The sequence below is a fragment of the Triturus cristatus genome, chromosome 7 (assembly GCF_964204655.1).
Source record: "Triturus cristatus chromosome 7, aTriCri1.1, whole genome shotgun sequence".
NCBI lineage: Eukaryota > Metazoa > Chordata > Amphibia > Caudata > Salamandridae > Triturus > Triturus cristatus.
The window spans coordinates 57429308-57442137 of record NC_140590.1 but is presented as its reverse complement, the minus strand read 5'-3'; the positions used below and the strand labels follow the sequence as shown (position 1 = coordinate 57442137).

The following is a 12830-nucleotide window of genomic DNA, read 5'->3' as shown; positions in this document are numbered from 1 at the left end:
TTATTGATGTCATAACACACTTTAATTATTGCTTTATTAACTTTCTTGTTTTCTTACATATGCTTGAAAATGCACAATTTGCCCAATATTTTTTCAACATTTTCTCGGGGGGAGAACCCCTCTTATGACAGTCAGGCTGACGTGCACTGACCCCAAACTTTTACGCCCCACTACTTTTAAATGTCACCAGCCCCCCCTGGGGCAGGGTACTTGAGAGAGCCTGGGAAGCAATGCACATGTAAGGGCGGGGTACCTGAGACAGCCTGCGCTGCAATGTGCACGTAAGGGCAAGGTACTTGAGACAGCCTGGGATGCAATGCGAATGTAAGGACGGGGTACTTGAGAAAATCCTGAGCTGCAGTGTGCACGCAAGGGCAGGGTACTTGAGACAGCCTGGGATGCAATGCGCATGTAAGGGCGGGGTACTTGAGACAACCTGTGCTGCAGTGTGCACGTAAGGGCAGGTGTTGGACCCGGCCTCGTGGCGTGGTCCTGAACCCTCCTACCCGACCCGACGGGGGCAGCCCCCACCCTTCGGGGTCCCTCCGGATTGTACCTTGCTACCCGCACCAGCCTACGAGACACGGCTCGCCCCGGCCTCGGCCCCAGCGAAGCCCCGACATCGAGGCACCAAGATCCGGCCAGGGGGAACCAAGTGGCCACTCCACCGATCCCGGAGGAGGGGAGTTTCGATGGGACCCCCACCCGGTCCCCAACGCCTGGTTTCGATCGGCCGCCGGCCTTCCTGGGCGCTGGCGCCTCTCCCGCTGGGTGTCTGGCCTCTCCCATCCCAGCCCCTCCGCCCCCCAGGCGCAAGGGTCCGGACATCAAAGGGGTCCAGACCTATATCTGGGGCAGCCTCAAACCAGGACGGCAGTTGTATCCTGGAGTCCAAAGCCCTGCTGATCGGATCGCGGCTGACCCTACGGAGAAAGACTCGTTACTTGGAACTTGGACCTCTGAGCCCTGCTGACTGCGTCGCGGCTCCCCCCCTTTGCTGAGAAGAAGATCCTCACGGAACATCGGAGCCCTGCTGACCTTGTCGCGGCTCGACCTCGCAGGAGTACACCATCGGAGCCCTGCTGACCTCGTCGCGGCTCGACCTCACCGCATCAATCCCCCGAACCGTGCGGACGACGTCCCGGCTCCCGGAACCCCCCGGCTCGAGGATTGAGAGCTAGGCGCAGGGTGTCCAGTACCAGGCTAAGACTGAGACTGTCCCGCTACCTCATCCCAACCAGACTTTGAGACTCTCGGGGATCCCTCGATCCACCTGTAAATATTGCCACAGAAACCTGCCTTGATAACCGATAAAATCTTATAAGAATAAATACCCTGGCTGTGTCCCTTTGTGGGGGTGGGGTTGCTTGGCTGATACGATCATAGGAGAAGGACCTCGCCCAGGAGGCTTCTCAGCGGCGCTCGGCTACTCGCCTACGGAAGGGTAGCCCTCGGGGTGGTCAGTCCGACACCATCCGGCTTCCGGGGGGGGCGCCCTTCTAACAGCAGGGTTCTTGAGAGAGCCTGGGATGCAATGCGAATGTAAGGACGAGGTACTTGAGAAAATCCTGAGCTGCAGTGTGCACGCAAGGGCAGGGTACTTGAGACAGCCTGGGATGCAATGCGCATGTAAGGTCGGGGTACTTGAGACAGCCTGAGCTGCAGTGTGCATGTATGGGCAGGGTACTTGAGAGAGCCTGGAATGCAATGCGCATGTAAGGGTGGGGTACCAGCCTGCACTGTAGTGTGCATGTAAGGGCAGGGTACTTGAGACAGCCTGGGATGCAATGCGAATGTAAGAATAGGGTACTTGAGAGAGCCTGGGATGAAATGCGAATGTAAGGGCAGGGTACTTGAGACAGCCTGAGCTGCAGTGTGCATGTAAGGGCAGGGTACTTGAGACAGCCTGGGATGCAATGAACATGTAAGGGCGGGGTACTTGAGACAGCCTGCGCTGCAGTGTGAATGTAAGGGCAGGGTACTTCAGACAGCCTGGGATGCAATGTGAATGTAAGGACAGGATACTTGAGACAGCCTGAGCTGCAGTTTGCATGTAAGGGTAGGGTACTTGAGAGAGCCTGGGATGCAATACGCATGTAAGGGCGGGGTACTTGAGACAGCCTGCGCTGCAGTGTGCCTGTAAGGGCAGGGTGCTTGAGAGAGCCTGGGATGCACTGCGAATATAAGGGCGGGGTACTTGAAACAGCCTGAGCTGCAGCGTGCATGTAAGGGCAGGATACTTGAGAGAGCCTGGGATGCAATGCGCATGTAAGGACGGGGTACTTGAGACAGCCTGCGCTGTAGTGTGCATGAAAGGGCAGGGTACTTGAGACAGCCTGGGACGCAATGCGCATGTAAGGGCGGGGTACTTGAGACAGCCTGCGCTGCAGTGTGCATGTAAGGGCAGGGTACTTGAGAGAGCCTGGGATGCAATGCGCATGTAAGTGCAGGGTACTTGAGACAACCTGCGCTGCAGTGTGCATGTAAGGCTAGGGTTCTTGAGAGAGCCTGGGATGCAATGCGAATGTCAGGATGGGGTACTTGAGACAGCCTGGAATGTACGGACAATTACTTGTACATAATGTTGGTGTATTAAAAGCACCAATCTCAATACACCGTGCTTGCCCAGTCCATCTAAATACACAGAGTTAGGCCAAGGTCACACAGCATTGTGGCTGTATCACAAGGCGCAGGCCTGGTATTACAAAGTGCAGCCCCATTATAAAACAGCACTCGTTTAATATACATCAGTGCCCCAAACTTTAAAAACCATCTCACTAACTCCCAGTATCCCAAAGTCCTGGTGTCACATTTGCTGGCCTACAACATTGTGCGGGCCCAACATCACCCACAGGGATTTTATGCACAGTTCTTAATCTGTCAAACTGATTCTGAGGATCCTTTGGCCCGGTCTGGTGTGGTCCATCCCCATACGCACAGCGAACTGCATGAATATGCCCAGTGTGTATAAGAGATAATGAGGATGGAGCCCTTCACATGAGGACCACTTGAAAACTGTGGTGCAGGTTTAGGTGGTGCCCAGAACTGCACAGACATTACCAAGTGTATGGGTTTTACCTAAACAAAGGAAAAATGTAGCACAGCAGTGATGTGTCAGTGTGTGTGTTGAAGGTGTTCTGTAGGAACTTTCCCTGCACTCCCCTTCCATAGTAGTAATGATAGGTGGAAGGACCAGAACGCCTCACAATCCGTAGCACATTGTATACATAGCAATATATTGGGAAGAGATGACCCATGTTTCAATAATTCTATTTACGGTTAGCTTTCATCGGAATGAAGAGGAAAATATGAAAACGTTAAAACATAATTTTAAGCAAAAAATCTTTCACCTAGTTCATGAGTTTTGCCATTCAGAACTGAATGCTGCTCTCAGTAAGCTCAGCCTTAATCTTATCAAAGCACTGGGCAAAGATCTGAATTGAGAGAGCCAAGATCAGACAGGTAGGTAGGTAGTAGATTTATTGTTCAGTTAATTAAAACTCACAATTAAAAAATAAATAAACATTGCATTAAAACCACATAAAATCCCTTCCTCTTTTTGATTTGTGCACCATGTGCGGTTGCACCAAAACGTACTAATGTGGCATGAGGGGAGGGCCACACCGGGTCTCGATCCTAATGTCTTCATCAGACAGGACTGCGCCAACACCCTAGGACTGGAAGATGATTTCATCTAGTATTGGCCTCTTTAACACCAGTGACTCAAGGTCAGGCTTGGATGGCTTAAGATCACACAGTGCTGTGCCAAGAATACTCATTACTGGCCAAAGATCACACACCGTGAGTCAAGGTCACACAGTACTGAACCAGTATCAGACACTGCTTGACTAAAATCGACTAGTTGATGACCCCAGACCAGGCACAGAGCTTAGGCGAGATCACATGCTGGTGATCAAAAGAACAATCAAAATCATCCATGAGTGAGTCAAGGTCTCAAAGCCCCGAATCAATCCAGCATACTGTGGCTCAGTCTGGCCTGTTACTGACCCATACACCTCTGGCTTAACAATGCACAGCCCTGTCACAGAATCAAACACTGCTGCTCCGTGGTCATACAGCAAGGGCCCAAGATCAAACAGTGCGTGGCCAAGGTCACAGCAGTCCTAATGTCACACTGAGCAGACCATTATGTGCAGTTCTAAACCTCGTGAATTTGTACTGAAAATCCTGTGACATGCATAATCCAAATATAACATGTCCCTTTAAAGGTCATAGGCGGTTTACACACTTGAAAGGGGTATAGGAGACAGAGTATTAATCCTCTATATATGCCTTGCCCAAGTGCAGAGGGAATTTGCATATGCAGGAAATTTGAGACTATTTATAAGGGTAATTCAAGGGCAAAATGAATACTTGACAGATGGCAGTAGTGTCTTTATAAAATCAAGTCGCGCTCCCAGACTAATTGGATGAGTACCTGCACTTATTTGTTCCCATTTAAAGCACTGCACTAGCCTTCACGGATATTTTTTTGTAAAGCACTGCACGCCTTTAGGCTATATCCTCGCTAGAAATCTCACAAATAAAACGTTATGGCGGAGTCCGCCCTCTTTTATCGGGATCTCTACTACCGAAGGAATTATTTATTTGTCAAGCCGCGCCAACGGAAACCTTCAAATCTGGAGATTGCACTGATTGGTCCACAGCTCCTCAAAATATGGCGTACTTTGCTGTGCTCCATTTGATTGGGTACGTATTTTGCAACGTTAGTCGTTGATTGGTTGTTTGAGTTAAGATATTCTTCTATTGGAGCCTGAGTTGTTCACAAAGTAGCGGGCGGCAGACACCACTTTCTCATTGGTGGTGGGGAAATAGGCGGGAAAGTCGCGCTGCGCCGATAAGCAGTTTAGTTTCTGTCAGAGTGAGAAGCTTTAACACCCCAGAAGTAAAGGGTGAGGGATCACGAGGGCAGTGGGTGCGCCGGGGGCGGGAGGTCACAAAGAGGCGGATGGAGGGAGGCGGGGTCAGGACGGGAAGATGGGCTAGTAGGCGACAACGTATGAGGAAAGATAGTGAGAGCGGTGCACAGGTGCGATGTAAGGTTTTCTTTTTTGACGGAGCGAGAAATAGAGCTGTTTTGAAGGGTGATAATAGCATCAGCGGGGAGGAAGGTTTGAGGGCGAATGATCTCTTGACGTCTGAGAGGCATTCCGCTTGTTTGGATAGGGAAATTTAGGCCCACGAGGGTAAGCTAAGATGGTCCGTTTTCTTCAGCAGTCCTTGCGTTTTCCCCGCTTCCTGCACCGAGAGGATACCCTTTGATCCACATTTTGCCCCCTAGTCCATTTGAACCCTTTTTCAGGATAAGCACTTATAGTCGGGGGCTGCAGCGCACGAGGGTCTTAAAATTATGCAGGTGAAACAGCACGCTTATCTACTGAGATGCAAATCCAGTCACCTGCCCATAACAGCCATGATTGTGTGAGCGCTTGCTGTTTATTTCTGCAGTGATAGCGGTTACAAACCTCTGACATGTTGTCTAATAAGTGGATCGAGGAAGGGGGAGTGTGATTTGCGCAGGATCAGAGGCGCAACTAGAGGCAAATTTCGGGGGGGGCTGAGCAAAAATTTCGGGGGGTGGCTGAACTTTAAGCAATAGGCAGAGTGGAGCTGCAGGGTTTCTTAGAAGTGGTGAAACAACAGCAAGGCCTCATTAACATGCAAATGGCCTTTTAAAGACCTGTGAAGTGCTCGGGTGCGGCTGCTTTTTTGCCTGGGACGGTGTCTCATCCCGGACTGCCACACACGACGGGGGGGGGGGGGGGGGGGGGGGGGGGGGCTTGAAGCCCTTTGAGTCCAATGGGTGTTGCGCGCCTGCGCAGGATCAATCGGTTTATTAAGTAGTAGGCCTGAGACTGCAAAACACTACTACTGCTGCTACTGGTATGTTTACCGCCATATTGCATTTTTAGTAAATAGACCGTGAGACTGGTTACCCCTCATGTACCACTCAGTCCATTTTTAACCACATGCTTAGTAGCAGCCTTTACATTGATTCCTATTACTCCTAGTCTACCCAAAGGGGAGCCGAGGAATACATTCAAAAAAGAGATTGCCAAAGAGAACACAATTGGACCAAACAAAAAGCTGGGATTAAAAACTATCTTGTGGTTCTGTTTTTCCAACTGGTCACGGCAGTGATTCTGATGGCAAACACAAGGGGGTGGCCTTTCTAAGGGAAACATCGCTGTTGTGGGCCCTTCCCAGCTTTTTAGTCTTTATTGCAGCATTTTTAGGTCTCGCCTGAGCCAGCGCTTTACCGCTGCTCTGGCGAGAGCTATAGAAAAAGGGGATTTGGAAGCGCAAACAAGTGCTTTTCAGGCCCCCAACTACAGTGCATGTGCGCCGCCACTGCGAACATCAAAGCGCCCGCGAAATGATTACTTTCACTTTAACGTTTGCACCTACTTGGCAGACTGGTTCTCTGTTGCTCTTTCCTCCTCTGCGCTCTCTCTCCTCAGAGTCCGTCCCTCCCCCTGTTGCAGCAGCTGGCATTACACGGGGGAGGGTGGCTCTTCGTGCCTACCAAAAAACAAGCATTGGCATAGCCAATAGGTCTCGCTTTTGGGATCTTATAAGTATTTAGTTATGCAACTGTTGCATAGTTAAACACTTATAAGGTCCCAAAAGCGAGACCTATTGGCTATGCCAATGCTTGTTAGGTGAAGAGGTACATCGAAGATTAGAAGCATCCTACTTGCGTTCGGCGATTTTAATGCCCCAATTAGCTTACATTAAAGTGCAGGAAAGCTTTAAGGTTCAAGAGGTGTGGCGTGCTTCATAGAGGGGAAACATGACTGCTGAGGGGAATTTCCCAGGATACTTGTTTGCTGTTCGGGGAGGACCTGGCTCGGCAGTTAAGAAGGCTGGACTGTGCCCATGAGGCACAGGGTCAAGACTGATTTGCATATGGCTGGATCTGAACTGGGGTAGAGAAGTGAGCTAAAGACCGATGATGGATTCAACCCAGATCTGAGACTGGGGATGAGTGTCTAAAAAGTTTCAGCGCTCCGTCCATCATCTTGTTTGCTTTGGGAATTTATAGAGAACCAGTTTGCCCCCTAAAAGCAGCTTGTTATCTGGGGTGGATAAGTGGGTTGCTCATGGCATGATCGTGGAAGTGACATGGCTGTAATGTTACCGAGATTTGGCATGGAGACGTCCGTGTCCGCTCTTCATGTGGGATCTAAAGCGGCACTGTGTAAGTGACAATTCCTGGTGTGGGTATAGTCACGGGACCACTAAAAAGAAATGTATAATGGGGTGGATGTCAGTTAAAAAAAAAAAGTGATAATTTGGCACCTGCCCACTAGAGAAGGGAATCCATAGAGAGACATTAATGTCTGTTTCTTCAACAGCCAAGAGCATGGAGATTTGCCGGGAGCAAACCTCAATCCTGCGATGCCCCTCTGACTCTACCACAGACAGCCACCAGGACAGCTTCGAGCATCTTCCTCACCAAACAGCCGTCAGTCCAGCAGACGAGGTGCCCTCTAATCGTACGCCCACCTGTGCCCGCTGCCGTAACCATGGACTGACTGCCGTCTTGAAGGGGCACAAGAGAGCCTGTCAGTTTCAGAGCTGCTGCTGTGACAGATGCATTCTTATTCTGTGAGCAGTGAGGGTTATATGGTTAAGAAAAAGGTTTTCTTCAAGGGGTACACCCCAATGTTCTGATGTATTTTAAGGGCAGAGACTTTATGAATAGATCTGGCGTATATTAGGATGAGGATGATTTAGTAGAATTGTTTCCAATCTGAAAACCCCCTATAGCTAGGACAGTGAATAGCATGTCAAGTCAATTGCATATGACTGCCTAAGCTTGGTAACAGCCTTTCAGGGTTGAGCCTGCCGAAATATGTTACTTGTATTATAAAGTATTGCACTTTTATTTACATTGTATACTGGCAGTGGTATAACTTTGCAGAATCCTTTTGCATGCTTACTTTACCTTGGTGGATCGGACTTTTGAACATCTACCATTCTCTTAAGAGGTGATTTTGACAAATGAGTCTGCCCCCAGTGGCACACTGGGGGCAGACTCATTTGTCAAGAACCTTAAAAAGCTTCACGTGACTGACTCTCCCCATCATAGACAGTCTTTCTGAGGCTTGGCTGACAGGTGACAGATTTTCTTGTCCTACTGGTTTTCCAAAATGAACCCTGATACTGGCCTCGCTCTGCCAGCTCTCGACACCCTTTCAGAGATGAGCCTGACTTGACCAAGACTCTAATTTGTTTTTTTGCCATGCCTATCAGTGCCCCCTCTAGCAACCTTTGTGTGCATCCTTCTAAGTTTTAGTAATCACTACTTTCAGTAACTTGAGATTAAACCATGACTGCATGATTAAAAGGACACTCATTTTATACAGCAAAACCAATACGTTTCTAACAAATTATTTTTTCATTCGCAGTCTGCTCATAAAATTTCAAGACTAGCTTATTGACCACACTTTGTTGCTCTCAGCACTTCATGTCCTCATGTCAACCTCCCCTGTGCCATTCCAACCCCATTCACATGCCCTGTTGCACCACTCTGCCTGCCCCTTTTTACCCAGTCTTCCTGCCCTCTCTACTGATTCCTCTGCCCCAGCATGGGTGCCCCAAGACCAGAATGACGTAAGAGACTTTGGTAGATTGTATTGAGCATTTCTTAAAATAGTATTTACATCAGTTGTGGATACCATGGCCACACATCATTGGCAGTAGTGACTGCTTGACTGCAAGTGTATTGTGTAAGTTACAACTTTAGCATAACTCTTCAAGGTGTCCTTTCCCACCCACGGGTGAACAGGGCTCAGTGCACCAGTGATGGTTGTGAAATACAGGTTACTGTATCTATGTGTAATTGAGATGAAGGCATTGCTTTTGGGTTCCTAGCAATCCAGTGAGGGAATCGGGGGCACTGTGGAAACGCCTACTTCTATGCTCTATACTAAGAGAGCATGCATGGAAGGCAGAGCAACTTGCAGTCTAGACTTTCCTAGGGAGAAGAGACACACTGCATACCTTTTTTGATAGCAAAGGCTGTCTTTATCAGCACGCTCCAGTCTTCCTCTGAAACTCCACTTTTCTTTACTTCAGGCAAGATGTAGCATCTTTAAAGTGCGAAATGTGCCGGCAGCAGGCGAGACTGTCTGAAGGAATCTCTGGTGATAATCTGGGCGAAGGACCTCCTGACAAGTAGTAGTCCTTGTATATTCAATCTTATCAGAAATGTGATATTCTGACAAGTTTAGGAATGTCTGACGTGTGTCCCAGAAATGTCCTTATGAACTTGTAAGGTAAAACACGTAAATTCAGACAACACTATTTTGTTTGTCTGTAGGTGTCCTTATTTAAAAGTGACATGGTGAAAAACAGATATTTGACCCAGACGAATGTTGCATCAAGTGTCGTATCCATGTCATCAATCGAATGATTTGAAGCTTTGACGGTTCTTAGAAAGATAAGGTCAGCCGACATCTGCGCCTAATCGCAGAGATGACCATGATTCTGCATAAATCGGGGAAAAATTGCTACTTCCACTGTTTGAAAGTGAGAAGATGGCAGCCTCCATTAGTCAAGATGAAGTCGGACCTTGGGGGCTTTACATCAGTATGAAATTCTGACCGACGAAGAAGCATCGGCAGAGCACAGCCGTTTTAGTAACTTTTGCTTAAGGAATTTATCAATGACCTCACTAGATCATTAATGTTTTGGTAGCATATTAAAGCCAAATCCCAGTTTGCAAGGGAACATAGATGAAAATAGCAATCAGAAAATTAATTCTTGAGGAAAGGATAGTCTGCCCCCCCTCCCAAGTCCTGACCTTAAATTCATTTCCTGCCACCAGGTGCATCAGAATCTGCCCCATACCAGCTGTCTTTAAAAAACAAAACAAACAAAAAACATGTTTTAATCCATGAACAAATTGAGAACCAAGCAGGAAAACACCACCACTGAATATAATAGATGTCTGTTCGAAGCTCTTGTCAAGGTCTGACCTAAGGCATCTGAGGAACTCTTCTACAGGAGTTCCTAGAGGGGATCATGCTCCATCTGTCAATTTGGGTGCAGTGTCTACACCAACTGGAGTGCCTGCTCAGCCTTCCATCTCTTATTTTGCCCTTTGTGGTCTTTAGTAAAGAGACTTCCTTTGACACAGAGGGATGAATATGTCCCATTGGCACTGGTTTTCTTTGGCACAGAGTGGTTTGTCACTGACGCATCAGCCACCTTAAAATAGAGTAGTGTAGCCCCCCCCCCCTCCTTTGGGCAGCAAGGTGTGGATGATTGTATCCCACAGCACTCATAGGGAGGGTAGTATGATCAGAAGTTTTATAAGGATGGTGGCATGATGGGGACGATAAAGTTGGAGATGACTGGTAGAATTTCGAGGGGGTTCCATAGGAGGGGCTTCCATCTAAAAAAATTCCACCTGATAATTCCCTATCGACTTGATTAGTATGCCTACCAGGGAGCTGTGAACCCCAGCACCTGCTGCCCAGAAAGGATATATTCCTAGAATCCTAAAGCAGTTGGAATAGATTTTAGCCAGTTTTTCCTCACCCCTGCCTCTTCTAAGCCACTATCTGAGAGTGCTGTGCAAATTCAACACTCCTAATTCTGATATTTTTCTGAAGGGCTGCCCTCCTGCAGATTTGCTTGTAGTTTGAACTGTGGCTAAAATGTTTCGTAAAGATTTGTGATCAGCAACTTTACAGACTGGGAGAGTCAAAACCCTTAATAACGGGAGGTATTTGTATTCTAGCACCCACTGCTACTTTATTTTTGGGGAGATTTGACAGTGTTCATGCAAGGGGTATGAGAGGCAACATCTAAATACAATAATTACAGGATCTAGATTTCAAAAGAATGGAGTTCACATTGTTTGTAGCCTTGGTGTGTCTTTATTATGCAAGTGCTGGATTTCATAAATGGACAGGTAGTGACTCTACCTTGCCAGGCTGGATACTGACGCCACAGAACACGCATCGCGGACTGATGGTTACTTTCAACTACCCCTTGCCTCTGACACGGACTAATCGCGGCTGAGACAGTGCACCCTGGTCGCTGACCCTCATCGGACCATTGGTTACCCTTAACTCAAGAGAACAACTTCTTTCAATTTCTACGTCCTGACACGGACTGGAAACATTTGCAAATCTTATTCATGACCCTGGTGAGAGTACAGCAATCGCCCTGAAGAAGCCCATGTTTGGGCGAAACGCGTTGGCTGTCCATTTATGAAAATCTGGCTCTTGCGTAATAAAGATACACCAAGGCTACAAACAACAATGTGGACTCGATTCTTTTGAAATCTAGATCCTGTAATTATTGTATTTAGATGTTGCCTCTCATACCCCTTGCATGAACGTTTAACTTTATGGTCATGTGGCAGCTGACCATTTGAGGTGGGCAATAGCCCAGAAGGGTAGTGACTAGTCTGGGCAGTTCAATCCTTTTGAATACCCAGCTCCGTCCTCCATTAGTAGCAGATTTGACAGTATATAGGATTAGATGGAGTCTTTTTTTTTTTTTTTTTTTTTTTTACAGTACCCCAGATGAGTGGATGATTAAAGGTCAGACCATAGCCTCCTAGTTTGCAAACCATCAGATATTGCTGGTATGCATTTGCACTGAGTGGCACAAGGCCCTCTGAAGGCAGGTCGGTATTGATGTTCGGCCCACCGGCCTGGTGCTCTGCTTCATATCACAGACTTCCTTTTTAGGTCGAGCCAGCACGCATGCGTTGCTCTGCGAGACTTGTTGTGGTAGAGTAGCGAATAGAAGCCTTGCCCACTCTCTGCCCATATTTGCCATTGGTTTGTCATTGCCTGTCCTAAATGCTGGTTTGTGATTGCCAATAGGTTTGTTAGTACAGCCTCCTTCATTTGTCACCTCCCATGGCGACTGGCCCCTTTACTTCGGTTGTTACCCGGTACTGTTATTTAGACGTGAGCACTAATTTCTTTAATGAGGTTCTCCTACTGCAGGCACAATGTGCTTTGGTGCCTTCTTAACCCGCCGCCCTACCTCCTGTTGTCTGTGCCTTCCCCCCCCCCCCCCCCATTGTCTGGGATGCCAACCATTTGCAATGCAGTAAGTCTCGCGTAAATGTGAGGCCTATTGCATTGCAAATGTTTGTTTGTGGTTCTTCCCTTTTTGGCCATCACATGGACAAAGATCCAGGTGGTGAGAACAGTCTCTTAGACTTTGAGGTCCCATAGGTCTGGTGCAGGAGACTAAGACTTTCTCTCACAAGACTTCCTTTCCAGCTACTGCTGGGTAAGCATCAGTTCTATCAGATGACTGGAAGCTAGAAAGAGGAATTGCTTTTGTCCCAAACTGTACAATCACTGAGGGGTTCCAGTGTCCCCTTCCTCGCAGCACTCTGGTAGGCAGAGTAATTCTTACTTCCAGACTTGGAAGGATTTACTACACACTGTTGGTTGCTGGAGATTGTGACTTTGGGGCATCAACTCCAGTTTTAATGGATACCTCTGGATATTCTACCTCAAGAATTCACACAGCAACGTGTCTCAATTATTGCCTGTGGCAACTGGTAGCTTCTTTTTCTTAAAGATGCAGTGGGGGAGATTCCTCTGTACTCGGAGTACCGTTAGCAGAATTGTTGTCCGGGTACTTATAGTGACCAAGAAAGGAGCAGAGGGAAATGAAGAGACCCATACTACTTCTAAGGTGGCTCAACACATTTTTCATCACAGAAGTGAATAGTGACTGCAGTCTCCACTCACTCCTTTTCTCAATCAAGGTGATTTTGTCATAACAATCTACAAAATGCTTTCTTCATTTCCTGATCAGAA

The 12830-nt window shown here is 47.8% G+C and overlaps 1 protein-coding gene across 4 annotated transcripts in view; it reads left to right on the top strand.

The window, feature by feature from the left end:
- Window positions 1-4991: 4991 nt before the first annotated feature.
- The window catches only part of LOC146808798 (uncharacterized), a 741989-nt gene continuing 734150 nt past the window's right edge, over window positions 4992-12830 (top strand). For all 4 annotated transcript variants that reach the window (XM_085615615.1, XM_085615614.1, XM_085615612.1 and 1 more), the window contains exon 1: window positions 4992-5050. The gene's annotated coding sequence lies outside the window, so the exon portion shown is untranslated. The remainder of the gene's footprint in view (window positions 5051-12830) is intronic.